Raw genomic sequence first — 18,675 nt, forward strand, 5'->3', positions numbered from 1 at the left:
GGTGGCCACTGCACAAGGCGAGGCGGCGCCTGCGCTACTCCCTCGCTCTCTCAGCCCCTGCCTTCTGGGGTCGGAGCCGGCGGAGGGGAGACGGCGACGCGGGGCTCCCGCCGACCCCACTGCCCTGCGTCCACTTGGTACGCCCCGACCCCCGCCCCCGGCTTCTCCCGGCGCCTCTAGAGCGGCGGGCCGCGGGCGGGGCGGGCGGACGGAAGGGGCGGCGGGCCGGGGGCGGGGCGCTCACGCTGCCCTGCCCGTCCCGTGCCCGCGCGTCACGTGCCCGCGCCGCGGCCAATCGCCGGGCGGCGCCGTCCTGGGAGCGAGCAGGCTGTGGTGAGGGACGGCGGAGACCGGAGATGTTTTCGAGCCCGGCCTCGGCGGCGTTCGCGGCGGTTGCGGCGGCGGTGGCGGAGAGCACGACAGCGACGGCGGCGCCGAGGCCTTCGTCCCGGGGGTAGACCCTCCCGCGCCGGCCGTGCCTGGGGTCCGTGCGGGCGAGGGGGGCGTGGCGACAGGCAAGGAGGAAGGAGGGGCGCGGTTTCGAGCCCCGGCCCCGGCGCCCGGGAGGAGCCCCTCAGTCGCGCCCGCTCCCGTCCCCTCCCCAGAACGAGGTAAGGACGCGCCCCGCCCCGCCGCGCTGACAGGACGGGCCGCCCGCGGGGCGCGCGGGGGCGGGGCCGCGGCGGGAGCCGCCGGGCGGGGACCGGGGGGGGCGGGGGCCGGGCGGGCGGCCGCGCCGCTCCCGGAACATGGCGGGGCCGCGGCGCGTGTGCGAGCGGGCGGGCGGGGAGCGGGTGTGCGCGGCCGGGGGCGCCGCCGGAGCGGAGCGGGGCGGGGCGGGGCGGAGCGGGGGCGCGCCTAGTCTGAGCCGCGGGGACCGAATGAGGCCGGGAGGGCGGCGCGGGTGAGCGGGGCCGGCGCTCGCGGACCCGCGGGCCGCCGGGCTCTCGGAGCTCGTTCGAGGGTAACCCGCCGTGACGCATCCTCGAGGATCCCAAAGCGTTGAATAAACGGTTGTACAAAGAGGTCACTGGAGCCCAGCTGACAGCTGTTTTAATAATAACAGTAAGAAACAGTTTGGGACGGGAAGTTGACACTTTTAAACCCGTTGAAGCCGTAGGGAACGCTTCAAGCGGCGTAGTGGTCGAGAGTGTGGTGTCCACTGGACGCCCGCGGCCAACCCGATGCCGGGGATTCAGACCCCGGCATCCGCAACGCTTCGGAAAATCCTCTGATCCTGAAGTTGACCTGAACTGTGTTCTGAGTCGTGTGTCCTTTTTTATTTTAAAACGGTTTATGTGAATTATGGAAGAAGGCAAACTGGTGAAATAGCTATTTTAAAATAAATTGACTGCTGATTAAAAACATATGCTCGTGTAGGCTCTTAAAAATCTTGGGCACTGATCTGTTTCAGTTTCTTCAATCGTTATACAAAGGCTTTCCTGGAGATTAGCTCAGAACTGGCAGAACATACGCTATATTGGTGCCAAGAGGCTTAAAAAACAAAATGAGATAGTGCCGACTGTGTAAGATCAAGTCGTTATATTAACTAAGCTTGTTGGGGAAAGTCTTTAATTTGGGCTAAACGCAAAAACCTGTAAACATTTGAAATGTTTCCTAGGCAAGAGGGGGAAGGTTTACTAAAAAATTTTTTATAGTTGACACAAGCTCTAACAATTTCTAAAGGTCTGCGAACGGTTGAGTAAGGTCAAGATTAACTATTCAAGATATGTATTCTATTTTAAGGACAGACAAGGTGTTAAAATGAAGTAAAACCTAACTAGTATTCATGAAAGGAAAAGAGAAAGAGGCCTGTAATGGTCATAAGCGCTCTGGTTTCCATAGTTGTTGTTAAGATGGTTTTATGAACAGGCAAAGCTGGGAAAGTGGAAATCCCATGGGTGTGTATTCCATGAAGACTGAGGAAGAGTAAGAAAAAAATACTTAGATGAGGAAAGAACTTAATAGGTGGAAGTATGTTGTGCAGTCTTTGACTTTAGTTCCCTGATACTGTGAAGGGGAGAAAAGCTTGAATTTTGTTTGGCGATAAGTACCTAACTGGTGGAATGAATTTAAATGGAAGATGTTTTTATCAAAATGCTTGTATATTACTTTTTTTTTTTCGGTATAGAAGTTGCTGAAACATGTACCTGATACTCTTTGAGGGATATTTGGAAAACTCTTCATTGGAAAAGAGGTTTTTATTCTAGGGAATAAAAATAATTTAAAAAATTTTCAATTTTTTGGTACTAGTTGACTAGTGGTTAAATTTTCTTTAAACCATTCTTATATTTTAAGAGCATCAGATCAGATCAGATCAGTCGCTCAGTCGTGTCCGACTCTGCGACCCCATGAATCACAGCACGAGCATGGTTTCAGTCTAAAGAGAGAATGATTAGTGATATTTAATTTCCATTGTAGTCTAGAAAAGATTTAGACAGCTTTCTGTATATAAACTTGATGCTACTGAAGCAGCATCTATCAGATGGATGTGAAGAATTTATCCAGTAATTGCCATACGTTGCTTAATAGCTAATGACACCACTTTCTGACTTGGAACTCATTGCTAAAGCTGACATCAACATGTATTTGTAAAATGCTGGTACTCTTAAAGGGTACAGTCTAGAGATTTATCCTTAGAACTGGAAGGGACTTCAAATTTTCTAATCCGTTTACCTCACTTTACAGATGAAAAAATAAAGGCCTGATAAGGGGAAATGACTTCCCCAACTCAGCACAGCTAATAATTAAATGTCTGTGGTTTGGCCTAGAGATTTCTTTTTGTGAAGGTGCTAATTTGCTTCTTTCTTTTAAGAAGTAGCTTTATGGAATAGTGGAAAGAACAGGGGAAATATAAGTGAGAGGACTGGGGTTTAAATTCTTGATTTGTCACTTCCTAACTGGTTTTTGACAAATCATATTAATTTTCAGAGCCTTGCATTTGTAATTTGCAACAAAACAAAACCTTTTGTTACATAATTTACAGCATTTTTGATGGCCCAATATGATTATATATGGAAAGCACATTATATTGTATAAGCTTTTATGCATATAAAAAGTGGTGATATTTTTAGAATAACAGTTCTCTACTGTATTATCTGAGGTGTCTAGATCCCTAGGTTTTTGCTTAGTCTTACCTTCCGTGTTTTGAGCACCTGCTGTTTTACAGATTATAACTCCCTGTAGATACATTTTCTGATCCCTGCTTAGTTCTAATCTTAGTAAAGCCTCTTATGAACATTTTAAATATTGTGGTTGTTAGAGTCTGACTTCCTCTGGAGAATATGAAGTTTCTTCATATAGCGTTTGAAAACATTCTCATATACACTCATGCATGCACAGTCTGTTTCTTTAACAGACAGTGACTTTTAAAAAGTAACAGTTAAAGTATCTTAGTAACAATGTTAATTTTTTGCTAGTTTCGAGATATACAACAACAGGAGATATAATTTCCTTTGTAAACTCAGCTTTTGAGTAGTTCATGTTAAGGTTATCTTGTAGATCTAAAATAAAATATACCCTGTAGGAATGTTAGGACTAAGTGTTGACTTTTGCTGTTAGGTTTAGAGACCTTTCCTTTTAGTGCTTTACATTGATAATACTGAGAGTCAGAACATCAGTACTGTAGTGTAATGGTGTTACATGGATTATTTGTAACTTTGAATCTAAAGGTTATGATAAACATTGTTGAGCATTTAGAATCTTCAGTTTTTAAGTGAACTATTTCAGATAATTTTCATAACAAACCCGTAAAACAGATACTACGGCTGAGAAAAATGAGGCTTTGAACTGTTATGTGGTGTGCAGATATTCACAGACCCAAAAAAGTGACAGACTGTGCTGTCCTCATTCTTAACCATTTCTCTTTTCTACCTCTAATTAAGAGTGCTTAGCTGATTTTGAGAAGTTTTAAGGCAGTGTTTCTTAAGTTTCTGACTTTGTGAAAAATTTGTGGAGCCAGCATTCTACCTTCACAAAGAATTGTGGAAGGTAGGCCAGCAAGCCTTTTCATGAGATGTTGATATAGTTGTCGTTTTTTTTTTTTTACATTAGTTGTCAGAAGCAAATTAGTCTCACCAGCTACCGAAGGACTACAGTTGTTAACAGCTTTTTAAGAACTGTTCTAACAGACTCCACCTTGATATTAATGTTCATTGTTAAAAGGGAATATACTTTATTTTTTTTAAGCTCTTTATTTTGTACTGGGGGTATAGCTGATTAACAATGTTGTGATGGTTTCAGGTGAACCGGGACTCAGCCATTCATATACATGTACCCATTCTGCCTCAAACTCCCCTCCCATCCAGGCTGTCACATAGCATTGAGCAGCAGTAGGTTCTTGTTGGTTATCCATTTTAAATATAGCAGTATATACATGTCCATCCCAAACTCCCTAACTGTCCCTTCAGCCCAGCAGCCATAAGTTCATGCTCTGTCTCTGTTTCGTAAGTTCGTTTGCATCATTTCTTTTTAGATTCCACGTATAAGGGCTGTCATATGGTACTCCTCCTCCTTTGACTTGCTTCAATATGACACTCTCTAGGTCCATCCATGTTCCTGTAAATGGCATTATTTTACTCTCTTTACTTATTATTAATGAGTAATATTTCATTAAGTATCTGTATCATGGCTTCTTCATCCATTCCTCTGTCAGTGGGCATTTAGGTTGCTTCCATGTCTTGACTTTGTAAACAGTGTTGCAAATGAATATTGAGGTGCATGTATCCTTTCAGATCATAAAGAAACATACTTAAAACAAAAGAGTGAAGGAGAAATTTAACTAACCAGACTTATTTAGGACTTTTATAAAGGAATAGAGTCAGAAAGGGTAAATAGGAGTTGTCTAGGTTAGAAGTGGAACCCTCCACAGAAATACTTCCAAGTTGAGGTTAAAAAAAAAGATAAATTATGAAGCTAAGTTACACAATCATTTCTTTGGCATTTAAAAATTGTGTCTCTTTGGCTGATCGCTTAATATTTGTTTATTGCACTAAAATTGTTTCGAAATATGTAGTTGCTTACACTTCTGCGTATCAGTTTGCATTTGGGCCACAATTGGGGAAAATACCACAAATATTAGTGATTAAATACCATATTCTTAAACTCCCTTATTGCTTAAAAGTGTTGTGAGAGTCCTGTAGCTTCTTACATTTCAGACTGTTGTTCTTCCTAAATAGGAGTTTTGTTGGCATTCTGACTTAGAAAACTAAAACCATGCGTACGTGGGTCTTTCTTCCTAGAAATAGATATATAAATTCACGGTAAAAGATAATAGTATGTAAAAAATTATATCCTCAGTAGTTTATGAAGTATTTTTACGTCAGATCTCTTGAATTTCACAACTATTCTTGAGATCATCAAAATGTCCGCTAATCTGATGATATTGAACCATGGATAGGATCCAGGTTAAAATTTTCTGGAGTAATGCTAGACTGCTTTATGAAAGAGAAGTATTAGCAAATCTAAAGGAAGAGGAAAGAGGCACCTACTTTTATTTTCTCTTCCACCAAAGCCACATTGTACACAGCTTTCTTTCCTTTCTGTTCTACCACTTCTGAAGCTTTAACGAACAGGGTAGAAGTAAATACTAAAAACATTCTTTATAGCAATTTACTAATCAGTGATGGTGGTTAATGATGCCAGGTAGTTGAGAATATTTTTAATTTATAAAATATTTCCTACCATAATTTGCCCAAAAATATTGTAACGAGGAATAAAGCTTTGGTTTATATTCTCATATTGTGTACTAAACTCTTGCAACCTCTAAGTTAAAATAAGTCCTTTTTACCAGAGTTTAATTTTGACTATTTGGAAGTTACTTGTTGATCAAAGAAAAGAACTTTTATTGCGCTTTTGTACTGTTACTTTCACATGTGTTATTTTAATATATGATGAGAGTAATTTTATATATCTAGTTATGAAAATGGAGAAGGCAATGGCAACCCACTCCAGTACTCTTGCCTGGAAAATCCCATGGACGGAGGAGCCTGGTAGGCTGCAGTCCATGGGGTCGCTAAGAGTCTTGACTTCACTTTTACTTTTCACTTTCATGCTTTGGAGAAGGAAATGGCAACCCACTCCAGTGTTCTTGCCTGGAGAATCCCAGGGACGGGGGAGCCTGGTGGGTTGCTGTCTCTGGGGTCGCACAGAGTTGGACACGACTGAAGCGACTTAGCAGCAGCAGTTACGAAAAAGACTTCAGAAAATTGTCACTGGAATATCTCCAACTCCAGACACTATTACTCAAGAACTAACTTGAAATTTATGTTATATAAATGTTCATGTATTATTTTGAGAATTATTTTTTCTTAAAGTTTGTGAAAGTGTTAGTTGCTCAGTCATGTCCGACTCTGCAATCCTGTGGACTGTAGCCTGCCAGGCTCCCCTGTCCTTGGGATTCTCCAGCAAGAATACTGCAGTGAGTCACCATTTCCTTCTCCAGGGGATCTTCTCGACCCAGGGATCGAACCCGGGTCTCCCACATTGCAGGCAGATTCTTTACTGTCTGAGCCACTAGGGAAGCCCAATTTTTTTTTTAAGATCAATCCAATTTGTTTGAAGATTTTTATTTATTTTTTAATTTTTATTTTTAAAATATAAATTTATTTATTTTAATTGGAGGCTAATTACTTTACAATATTGTATAGGTTTTGCCATACATCAACATGAATCCGCCATGGGTGTACACGTGTTCCCCATCCTGAACCCCCCTTCCACCTCCCTCCCCATACCATCCATCTGGGTCATCCTAGTGCACCAGCCCCAAGCATCCTGTATTATGCATCGAACCTGAACTGGTGATTTGTTTCACATATGATATTATACATGTTTCAACGCCATTCTCCCAAATCATCCCACCCTCGCCCTCTCCCACAGAGTCCGAAAGACTGTTCTATACATCTGTGTCTCTTTTGCTGTCTTGCATACAGGGTTATCGTTACCATCTTTCTAAATTCCATATATATGCGTTAGTATACTGTATTGGTGTTTTTCTTTCTGGCTTACTTCACTCTGTATAATAGGCTCCAGTTTCATCCACCTTGTTAGAACTGATTCAAATGTATTCTTTTTAATGACTGAGTAATACTCCATTGTGTATATTTACCACAGCTTTCTTATCCATTCATCTGCTGATGGACATCTAGGTTGCTTCCATGTCCTGGCTATTATAAACAGTGCTGCGATAACTTTGGGGTACACGTGTCTCTTTCAATTCTGGTTTCCTCAGTGTGTATGCCCAGCAGTGGGATTGCTGGGTCATATGGCAGTTCTATTTCCAGTTTTTTTTTTAAGGAATCTCCACACACTTCTCCATAGTGGCTATACTAGTTTGCATTCCCACCAACAGTGTAATAGGGTTCTCTTTTTCTCTACACCCTCTCCAGCATTTATTGCTTGTAGACTTTTGGATCGCAGCCATTCTGACTGGCGTGAAATGGTACCTCATTGTGGTTTTGATTTGCATTTCTCTGATAATGAGTGATGTTGAGCATCTTTTCATGTGTTTGTTAGCCATCTGTATATCTTCTTTGAAGAAATGTCTGTTTAGTTCTTTGGCCCAGTTTTTGATTGGGTCGTTTATTTTTCTGGAATTGAGCTGCAGGAGTTGCTTGTATATTTTTGAGATTAATTCTTTGTCAGTTGCTTCATTTGCTATTATTTTCTCCCATTCTGAAGGCTGTCTTTTCACCTTGCTTATAGTTTCCTTTGTTGTGCAGAAGCTTTTAATTTTGATTGGGTCCCGTTTATTTTTGCTTTTATTTCCAATATTCTGGGAGGTGGGTCATAGAAGATCCTGGTGTGATTTATGTCGGAGAGTGTTTTGCCTACATTCTCCTCTAGGAGTTTTATAGTTTATGGTCTTACGTTTAGATCTTTAATCCATTTTGAGTTTACTTTTGTGTATGGTGTTAGAAAGTGTTCTAGTTTCATTCTTTTACAAGTGGTTGACCAGTTTTCCCAGCACCACTTGTTAAAGAGATTGTCTTTTCTCCATTGTATAGTCTTGCCTCCTTTGTCAAAGATAAGGTGTCCATAGGTGCGTGGATTTATCTCTTGGCTTTCTGTTTTGTTCCATTGATCTATATTTCTGTCTTTGTGCCAGTACCATACGGTCTTGATGACTGTGGCTTTGTAGTAGAGCCTGAAGTCAGGCAGGCTGATTCCTCCAGTTCCATTCTTCTTTCTCAAGATTGTTTTGGCTATTCGAGGTTTTTGTATTTCCATACAAATTGTGAAATTATTTGTTCTAGCTCTGTGAAAAATACTGTTGGTAGCTTGATAGGGATTGCATAGAATCTATAGATTGCTTTGGGTAGTATACTCATTTTCACTATATTGATTCTTCCAATCCATAACACGGTATATTTCTCCATCTATTAGTGTCCTCTTTGATTTCTTTCACCAATGTATTATAGTTTTCTATATATTGGTCTTTAGTTTCTTTAGGTAGGTATAGTCCTAAGTATTTTATTCTTTTCGTTGCAATGGTGAATGGAATTGTTTCCTTAATTTTTCTCTTTTCTCATTATTAGTGTATAGGAATGCAAGGGATTTCTGTGTGTTGATTTTATATCCTGCAACTTTACTATATTCATTGATTAGCTCTACTAATTTTCTGGTGGAGTCTTTAGGGTTTTCTGTGTAGAGGATCATGTCATCTGTTTGCAGATTTTTAGTTGAGGTGATCACCCAGCAGTGGTTATTCACCCTTCAGAAATTATCCCTGTCTTACAGGGTTCATAAAAACATCTCAAGAATGAAGATGAGTGTTCTCTTTAGGCTGCAGTCAAACAGGACCAAAAAATACTTCTTTACCTTCTATTAGTCCTCACACTATTGAAAGTAAACAGGAATGTGTAACAGCAAAGGGGCTCACTCACTGTTCCTTTCCAGTACACTTTCCCCCTCCTTAGCTCCTCCTCCCCCTTCAGGTGCTATTGTTCAGCAGCTTTGCAATATCCAGTGAAAATAAATCTGTCCCTATCTGTTGTTGGTTAACATTAATATTTGTGTCCTTCCATTTAAATTATCTAACCGCTTTCTTGTTATCCAAGACTTTCATCTTTAAATGTGGTGTGAATGGATTTGGTTTTAGCTACAGGAATTTGATCATTAGCTAATAACATGGAGAAATAATCATTTGCCCTTTCTCTTCTGTGAATTGATACTTCATATCCTTTGGTCAGAGGTATAGTTACAAACATCCTGTGACTGATAATGGGCTGTCCTCATAAATTCTCAATCACTCTGTTGTTATTGAAAGTTGGTAGGTCATGTCCAGCTCTTTGTGACCCCATGGACTGCTGCACTCTAGGTTCCTCTGTCCTTCACTGTTGACTAGAATTTGGTCAGAGTCATGTCCACTGAGTCTGTCTAACCATCTGACCATCTCATTCTCTGTCTCTGCCTTCTCCTTCTGCCCTCAATCTTTCCCAGCATCAGGGTCTTTCCCTATGCATCAGTTTTTTGCATCAGGTGGCCAAAGATGCTTCAGCATCAGTCCTTCCAATGGATATTTAGTGTTGATTTCCTTTAGGATTGACTGGTTTGATCTTGGAGTCCAAGGAACTCTCAAGAGTCTTCTCCAGCACCACAATTCAAAAGCATCAATTCTTCGGTGCTCAGCCCTCTTTATGGTCCGACTGTCACATCCATTCGTGACTACTGGAAAAAACATAGCTTTGAGTCTAGACCTTTGTTGGCAAAGTGATGTATTTACTTCTTAATACACTGTCTTGCTCCTTCCAAAGAGGAAGCGTCTTTTAATTTCATGGCTGCACTCACTGTCTGCAGTGATTTTGGAGCCCAAGAAAATAATATCTGTTATTGCTTCTACTTTTTTCCCTTCTGTTCACATGCCCTTTTGAAGTTTGTTTTCATTGTACAGATGAGTTTAAATCAGTGATTGTCTTGCTCCTTTAAAAAATTATACCTTCAAAGAAGTTGATATTATTAAGAGAAAAAAAAGATGAAATGATATATAACATTTGACCCTTTGTGGGGAAAATAATTATTTTGTATTATGAATTTTTACAAGGAAAGTTCTTGAATGATTCAGTTTGACAATGTGACAGACTATCTCTGGATATTGAATATGAATTTATTTTTCTGTATTTTCAAGCTTTGCCACAGTGAGCAAGTATTATGGATATAATCAAGGTTTTAAACAGTGCATGCTTAATTAACACCTTTTATTTTTTTATATTTGTTTGTTTTGGCTGTGTCAGGTCTTAGTTGTGGCACATGGGCTTAGTTGCCCTGCCTCGTGTGGGATCTTAGTTCCCCAACCAGGGATGGAACCTGTATCCCCTGCATTGGAAGGCAGATTCTTAAGCACTGGACCACCAAGGAAGACCCAACAAATTTTAAATAAATGTTTTTATGAACAGTATTGCGTTTAGCATTGTTGAGGCAGGAATTTAATATGATCTTCACTGATATTTTTCTGTAGTGTTTTTTTTTTTTTTAAGAATTTACGCTGAATATTTTAATATGATCTTTGCTGTAGTGTTTTGTTTTTTTTAGAATTTACACTGAATATGTGAAATAGGGGACAGTGTTCTTTAATCATGCAAATGCTTTCTAGTTGGTGTAGAATGGAACACAGTGAGCCCTCAAGGACATGGATTGTGTCTGTCTTGTTCACTGTTGTACCCCAGATTCCATCACATTCTAAGGGATCACCCCAGTGCTAATGTCAGGTGAATGGCCTGACTGGTGTAAGAGGATGAATTGGGACTAAAGGAAAGAAAATGGGTAGCAGATGAAAAAGGTTGTGATTGCGAGGAAGAGGGGCTTGATAAAAACAAATTTCCAATATGGGGAATAATATAACACAGGTTTTCTTGGAAAATAATTCAAGAGGTTGTATAGAATTCATATAGCAGATAAGAAGATCATTGAAAAAGTGCTTAGATATTAAGGTTTTAGGTACCACTGCTAAGCATATATCTGAAGAAGACAGTTTCTGCTTGTATGGAGCTTAAAATCTAGCTGGAAGAGATAATTACTTAAAACAAGGATCCATAATTACAGAGAGGCTCTGTAAACATCTGGAGGTTACATTGCAGATTTTTTAGTGGAAGGTCCTATGGCTTTCAGGCTTTGAGATGGGTCTGTCCAAAAAAGACGAAGAATCACTGAGTTGGAAATTTAAGTTCAGTTTTTGATGTAGAACTGTTACATTCTTAAATAGTCCTAAATTTATGTTTTTAGACTTAAAGGATATTTCTTCTTATAGATAAAGCTATTTAATATGGGCATCATCAGTGAGATTTGCTTTTTTACCCCCAGTTCATAATATTTACATTGTTGTATTTCAGGAAATGCTTTATTTTAAAAATGAAACCAAATAGACATATACTCTTTGCCATTGGGGTTGGAGTTCCCACCATACCACCCTTTTCATGTCACATACTTAATGCTGTTAGACTGCAGGGAATTCACTGTGCTTTGTTCCCTCTGTACCACACTCCTCGTTACTCTTCCTCAGCATCCTTGGACAGGAAAGCAGTGTATGTCCTAAAACGACCTGACAAAAAAGAACTACCAATCACGCATACTATTATCCTAAGTCAACTTAGAGCACCTTTTAAATGACTCATATGCAGTTACCCTGAATTGTTGTTTTATTGCTGTCTAGTTGATATATAGTATCAGTCATGTTAGTTTCAGGTGTATAATACAGCCATTTGGTATTTTTATAGGTTATACTTCCTTTAAAGTTGGCAGTTGTCCTGAATTCTTGTGGGTAGTATTTTAAGTGGATTTATGTCGGAGAGTGTGCAGGACACAGAGGTGGTAGATCAGGACTAAAAGAAGGCCCAGACAATTCAGCCCTGGTGTGAAGTTGTGTGGAAGCTACAACTTTGGCTATAATTGAAGTAGTGTTAATCACCCACGTTATTGGTTGGGTCAGGGTGGGAATGGTGTGGTATGTAGATGAGAAATAATACTTTCATAAGTGTTGCTCTCTTGAGAGGGGTACTGACTTCAACTACCTCTAACACATAGAGATTTTGGGTGTAGATAAAGATGATTTTCAGGATTTCAGGCTTATATTGCAGAAGCTGTGATTATCGTAAAAACTATTCTAGGTTTTTATGCCATGCCTTTTATTTCAAATCTCTTTATTTTTTTATGTGCCACTATTCAAACTATATGCAATTATTTAAACAGTTAAAAGTCCTTTCCTTTCATTTAAGGCTAAAATATGTACCTATCATTTTTAAAGAAAGCTGTAAAAATGAGTTAGAGTGTATTCAGAATTAAAGGGTGAATAGTACTGAGAATGGACCAGAGGCCTGATCTCTTGAGCAGATCAAGAGTTACTTGTCTTTTGAGGGGTGAAGTTAAAATACCAAAAATGTTTTTTATTTTCACATATTTCAGATAATTTAAAAGGTACAGAAAATAGCATAGTGTGCATATGGCACCTGTCTGCAGCCTTAGGAATTAAACATTTACAAGTTTAGTTGAAGGCCCCTGTATATCTTTGCCTGAGCCATATCCTTTCTTCCCCCAGCGAAGTCCTATCTCCCTCTTTGTGCAAACTTTTTCCAGCAGTGGCTCTACCCTTTCCCTGCTGCTACTGCTAAGTCACTTCAGTCCTGTCCGACTCTGTGCGACCCCAGAGACGGCAGCCCACCAGGCTCCCCCGTCCCTGGGATTCTCCAGGCAAGAACACTGGAGTGGGTTGCCATTTCCTTCTCCAATGCATGAAAGTGAAAAGTGAAAGTGAAGTCACTCAGTCGTCTGCGACTCCTATCAACCCCATGGACTGCAGCCTACCAGGCTCCTCCGTCCATGGGATTTTCGAGGCAAGAGTACTGGAGTGGGGTGCCATTGCCTTCTCCGACCCTTTCCCTAGATCTGTGTAAATTTCTTTCTTTGTCCAGGGTTCACCACGGTGACATTTTCCATTTCAGCTCTTTTGTGTATTGTATATAACAGTATGGGTGGGCTGACTAGTGGAGCTGAAAATGATTACCTATATACACGAGGTAGAAATCTACCTTTAAATGTAGGCAGAGTAAAGATTTCAACATTGTACTATATGCAGAAAAGATTGGCAAAGTAGATGTGAGAGTAATCTCACAAAATCATTTTAGGAAGGTTAGTCGTGTAGCAGTAGTGTGGAGCAGTGGTCTGGAAGGAGGTGTAAATTGCTAACTCATTTTGATTGGCTTTTTTCCCTTCTAATTACCCTACATTAGTGAGATTTTGTTCTGCTTCCAAATACTTTACTATTTTGCAATAAGTGAAAGGAGCTGGTGGCAGAATGCTTAATGGTGAGTGTTGCTAGTTTTCAGGATCTGGGGGATTGGTCTTTGCCCCCTTTTAGAGTCTGTTGATAGTGGAATGAGTACGTCATGGTTATTAGATCTCTACTTTCAGTATTGTAAATTTTCCACCACTCAGTGCCAGAGATGCAAGCAAAGCTGCCTGACCGTTTTCTCTGGGCTGTTGCAGCCCTCTGCTGGCCTATGGAAGTCACACATTTAGAGCCCTGTCGGGCCAGAAAGAGGTCAGTAACCCCAGCAACGCACTTTTAGACTCTTAGAAGTCATTTATGTCAACTCTCCATTGCAGATGAGTATTTTGTATATTGACCTTTACAGTTCTGGAAATAAATTTATATGTAAATATGCTTAGATATTGAGGGCAAGTAGATCATTCTAAATCCAACTGCCTGTATTACTTTTCTTTAAAAATTCTAACTGTATTGTTAGAATGTGATCCTTTATGATCCACTGTTGACAATGCCAAAAAATATTTTTACATTCTCTTTTGTAAATATTATCTAATGAAGTAATGGGAACTTTATGTTTTAAAACAATTGAGATATTGTTCGGTCATTTCTATTGGGAGACAAATACAATGGATAATTGGGTTTTTTTTTTAAGTATTTTCAAAGCATTTCTGCTTCTTGTTGCTGGTGTCATTCTAGCCTGCTTGCTCTTGTGGACTGTTATTCCCATCTCACAATCTGGTTGTCATACTTGAAGTGGTCTCCATGTCTTTCCTGTTATTCCTCTTTAGTCTTTCTTCCAGAGTTTCACCAGTGGCCCCTTTTTTCCCCTCAACGGCCCTTTTAAACACGCTACTCAAATTGCGTCACTGACTTTTTTAAAGCCTTAAGTCGGCTTTTGTCGTCATAAAGATCAAACGACACAGTGACGAGGTGCTTCATGTCGATCCCTTCCTCCTCTGTTTAGCCTCTTTGTCTCCCCTGCTGTGCTTCAGTTCTTGCTGTCCTTCCCTGTGGCCTGCTCTCTGTGGGCGGGTGTAATTTCTTGGTCTGGAATACAATCATCATTTTCTTGTGGGAAAATGTTATGGAATAGCTGCCAGAAAACATTGTGCTAAAAATCAACCATGGCTTACTTTGGGAAGATACGATAAAGCAAGCATGAACCCTTGCTTGGTTGTTTATATTTCAAGCAATTTGCCTGTCTAAGTGCTGCTCTCTTTTATACCTCTGGTTTACCTTTGTGGAATTTTGAAGGTAATACACAGAGCTAAACTAAATTGACTATTTACAATGCATTTACTTGATACAGTCTTCTAAATTAATGCTGTGCTTTAGGGCTTCCCTGATAGCTCAGTTGGTAAAGATTCTGCCTGCAATGCAGGAGACCTGGGTTCGATCCCTGGGTTGGGAAGATCCCCTGGAGAAGGGACAGGCTACCCATACCAGTGTTCTTGGGCTTCCCTTGTGGCTCAGCTTGTAAAGAATCCACCTGCAATTCAGGAGACCTGGGTTCAATCCCTGGATTGGGAAGATCCCCTGGAGAAGGGAAAGGCTCCCCACTCCAGTATTCTGGCCTGGAGAATTCCATGCACAGTCCATGGAGTCACTAAGAGGCAGACACGACTGAGCAACTTTTACTTTCACTTTTAGATTTTTGAAGGAGATAATGTACAGCAGCACCAACACAAAGTGTACCCTATTTTACTGGATTGAGTTTCTGTCCCTTATCTTTTATTTGCTTTCATATTTTAATGGCTGGATTAGAAAACATAAAATGCAGAAAGTACCTCTTACTTCTTCCTCTAGCTCTGTCTGAGGTACTTCTCTCACCTGCCATCTCATCAGTCTTTCCCCTTGGGTTCTAACCAGAACACTGTGTAGTTCTCCAGAGCAAACCAAGTGGAAGTTGACTTATTTAAATTTTTTTTCATTTGTATATTATGCAAGTAATACCTGTTTATTATAAAAATTAATGTAGATAGACCATAGACATCTCTTAAGAACTGTAGAAAATATGGTCTTAAGGACAGTGCTGAAGACAGTTTATTTTAAAGGATGTGGTGGTTTTCGTCTTTTTCATGCTGTTGGTTAAATTTGTGATTTTTATGATACTAATTTCTTGGTTTGAAACACAACCATCATATTCTTGTGGGGGAAATGTTATGAAATAGCTGCCAGAAACATTGTGGTGAAAATCACCCACAGCTTACTTTGGGAAGGTATGATAAAGCAGGCATGAACCCATTTCAGAAACTAAACTCTTAACTGTTTAAGTAGTTGAGATGGTAGAGAGGTCCAGTTCTTATTCCAGAAATACAGCCATATTTAAGATTTATCTTCAAGATTTTCTGTTAGTTTGGGAGTTAAGCTTTTGGTCTTTGTGCAAATAGGAAGTGTTTAATATTTATGTCTGATGGTTTACTTTTTTTGCATGGGTAATGGTGGTTTAGTCACTAAGTCGTGTCCGACCCTTGCGATCCCATGGACTGTAGCCTGCCAGGCTCTTCTGTCCATGGGATTTTCCAGGCAGGAATACTGGAATGGATTGCCATTTCTTTTTTCCAGGGGATCTTCTAGCCCAGGAATCGAACCCAGGTCTCCTGTGCTGCAGATGGTCTACTGTATTGCAGGCAGATTCTTTATTGACTCAGCTACCAGAGAAGCCCTTTTGCATGGGGGAGCACAGCAATAAGGATGTCAAAATTGTTTAGTAGTTTAAACCGTCATTTTTGTATTCATAGAAACGTAGAATGGAGTGAAACTGTTCTAAACCTCTGGAATCAGGATTTTGGAAGAATAGGCGTTCTTCAGTGTAATCTAGCCTAACTTTACTTTCAAGAAGAAACAGAAGTACTGAGAAGTAATGAAGGTCAACCAAAAAGTCTGGTAGATCTCAGAATAGAATCTTGGACTAAAGTCTCCCAGATCAAATCACAGAGAAAATAATAGTCACTTTCCTAACTGAATGACTCTGTCTCTCTCTTTTAAAGGATGAGCTCCATAACTTTTATTTATTATTATTTTTTAAAGTAACCATTTTATTTTGGCAGTGCCTCACAGCATCTTAGTTCCTCAGCCAGCGACGGAACCACTGCTACCTGCAGTGGAAGCATGGAATGTTAACCGCTGGACCACAGGGATAGTCCCTACTCTTAAGGGTCATTTGAATTCTGTTGATTTCGTCTTTTGCTAGTTACATTTTTTTCTCAAAACAATTTTGGAGGAAGCATTTTTACTTTCAGCATAGCTGTAGCCCAGTGGAAGCTGGATCAGGCAAAAAGTTAGGAATTTCCATTCCATTCATATGGTTCCATCTTTACTTTCTTTAGTTCGAATGTAAAATTGCTGGTAAATTTAGAGGGCAGTATTTGAATATTTTATATGCACCAAAGACTGTATATGTGAAGATAACATTTTCTCGTAGCCTTATTATTTGAGCATTACCATTCCATGATAGATGAAGACATTATTAAGTGTATGCTCTGGGGATTTCTGGACTGTGAGGCAGACTGGGGACACTCCCTTCTTTTTCAGTAATGTATATGGAAAGCTAGATAAAAATAAAATATTTAAAAAACACATCTGAGCTTGAAAGCAAAAAAGCAGAATCAGCAGGTGCTTGAAATGGAAAAAAAAAACTCAAAGGCATATTGGGAAGCAGGAATTGAAGCCCTGTCCTAAAAGGAAAACTGGAACCCGCAGGCCCAGGAATGACAGGGAGCTGTCCGCAGATCAGTAAGGCTCTGAATGGTTGATGAATGGCGCTGAAAGAAGAGTCTGCCAACCTGGGGTTGCATCTCCTAGTGTGTCTTCTTCCTGTCCTTTTATTGTTACCTGTTTTTGTATCCTTTTTGGGTCTCTTTTACAAAGTATATTGCTGAGTCTTATTTTTACCCAACCTTAGAGACTCTATCTTTTAATTAATGAGTTTAAACCATTTTCATTTATTGTAATTTTCCTAATATCTATTGGAAATTATTTACATTCTATTTACTGTATTTTTGTTCATTTCCCACAGTTTCTTAATCTTATATTTTAAAATATATTTAAATATGTATATTTTCAAATATATATATTTTCTTTCTTCCAGACAAGAGAAGTACTTTACCCACTTTCTCAGTTTCCTTTCGTCTCTGCCACTACACCTCCTACCCCCACAAGGTCCCAGCAGCCACGCTGATGTTTTATAGAATTTTAGTTCTGTAGAGGTATTCTTCAGGCATCCATCCATCTGTCATTTTTCTTTTTGTGTGATATACTAGATCTGTTAGGTTATTCCTAACAAATAATCTAAGTCCCTAACAAATAATTAATTCCCATATAAGGGCTTCCCAGGTGGCTCACTGGTACAGAATGTGCCTGCTGATGCAGGAGACATGGGTTCGATCCCTGGGTCGGGAAGATTGCTTGGAGTAGAAAATGACTACCCATTTTGGTATTAACTGGAAAACTCCATGGACAAAGGAGCCTGGTGAACTACAGTCCCTGGGATCGCAAAGAGTCAGACGTGACTTAGTGACTGAAAAGTGAAAGTGAAGTCACTCAGTCGTGTCCGACTCTTTGCGACCCCGAGGACTGACGCCCACCAAGCTCCTCCGTCCATGGGATTCTCCAGGCAAGAATACTGGAGTGGGTTGCCATTTCCTTCTCCAGGGGATCTTCCCAACCCAGGGATCTAACCCAGGTCTCCCACATTGCAGGCAGACGCTTTAACCTCTGAGCCACCAGGGAAGCCCTTAGTGACTGAACATGAATGCAATTACCGTATATCACCTAGTGTTCTCATAGATTTATTTCGGTTAAGAGCCTACTTAAAAAAAACAATTTTCAAACAGGGTTTTGTATATATACATTCTAAGACCTTTTTATGCCTGAAAGTATGATTTGTTAACCCTCACTTTTAAATGATAGCTTAGTTTGATTAAAGATTTTTGGTTCGAAATTCTTTTCCCTGTACATTTTGAAATATTTCTACATTATTTTCTCGTCTCTGCTGTTGCTTTTTGCAGGTTCTGATGTCAGCTTTATTTCTTTTCCTGTGTGTGTGACCTGCAGTTCCTCTCTAGATTTTGAAATTTTTGTTTATATTTTTCAGTCTGTAGTGTGTCTGGGTATAGTTCCTTTTCTGTCTTGTTTGCACTTGGATTCATATTCATTCCGTCCTTCTCTCATTCAACAGTTAGCTACTTATTGGGAGTCTACTCTATGCCAGGTTGTATTCCAGACATTTTCATCCAAGATCTTTGATCTTTCCTCAGTTCTGGAAAATGATTGTCATTTTCTCAAGTAGTTTGTCTTCAATTTTTTTCTTTCTGGGAATTCTGTTAATATGGATTCTGTTGCTTCTTGTCTCTTCTCCATCTCTTAACTTTAATGTTTTTCTTAAAAAAAATTCTCTCTTGATATCTTCTGCAACTGTC

The 18,675-nt window shown here is 40.1% G+C and overlaps 1 protein-coding gene across 6 annotated transcripts in view; it reads left to right on the top strand.

Annotated features, from left to right (window-relative positions):
* Positions 1–305: 305 nt before the first annotated feature.
* Positions 306–18,675, top strand: part of ANKRD12 (ankyrin repeat domain 12) — a 98,429-nt gene continuing 80,059 nt past the window's right edge. For 2 of the 6 annotated variants that reach the window (XM_061399918.1, XM_061399923.1), the window contains exon 1: positions 331–611. The gene's annotated coding sequence lies outside the window, so the exon portion shown is untranslated. Of the gene's footprint in view, positions 612–862; positions 1,066–18,675 lie in introns of those variants that run through there. The other 4 variants (XM_061399920.1, XM_061399922.1, XM_061399919.1 and 1 more) reach the window with 4 other exon arrangements.

The sequence above is a fragment of the Bos javanicus genome, chromosome 24 (assembly GCF_032452875.1).
Source record: "Bos javanicus breed banteng chromosome 24, ARS-OSU_banteng_1.0, whole genome shotgun sequence".
NCBI classification, from domain to species: Eukaryota; Metazoa; Chordata; class Mammalia; order Artiodactyla; family Bovidae; genus Bos; species Bos javanicus.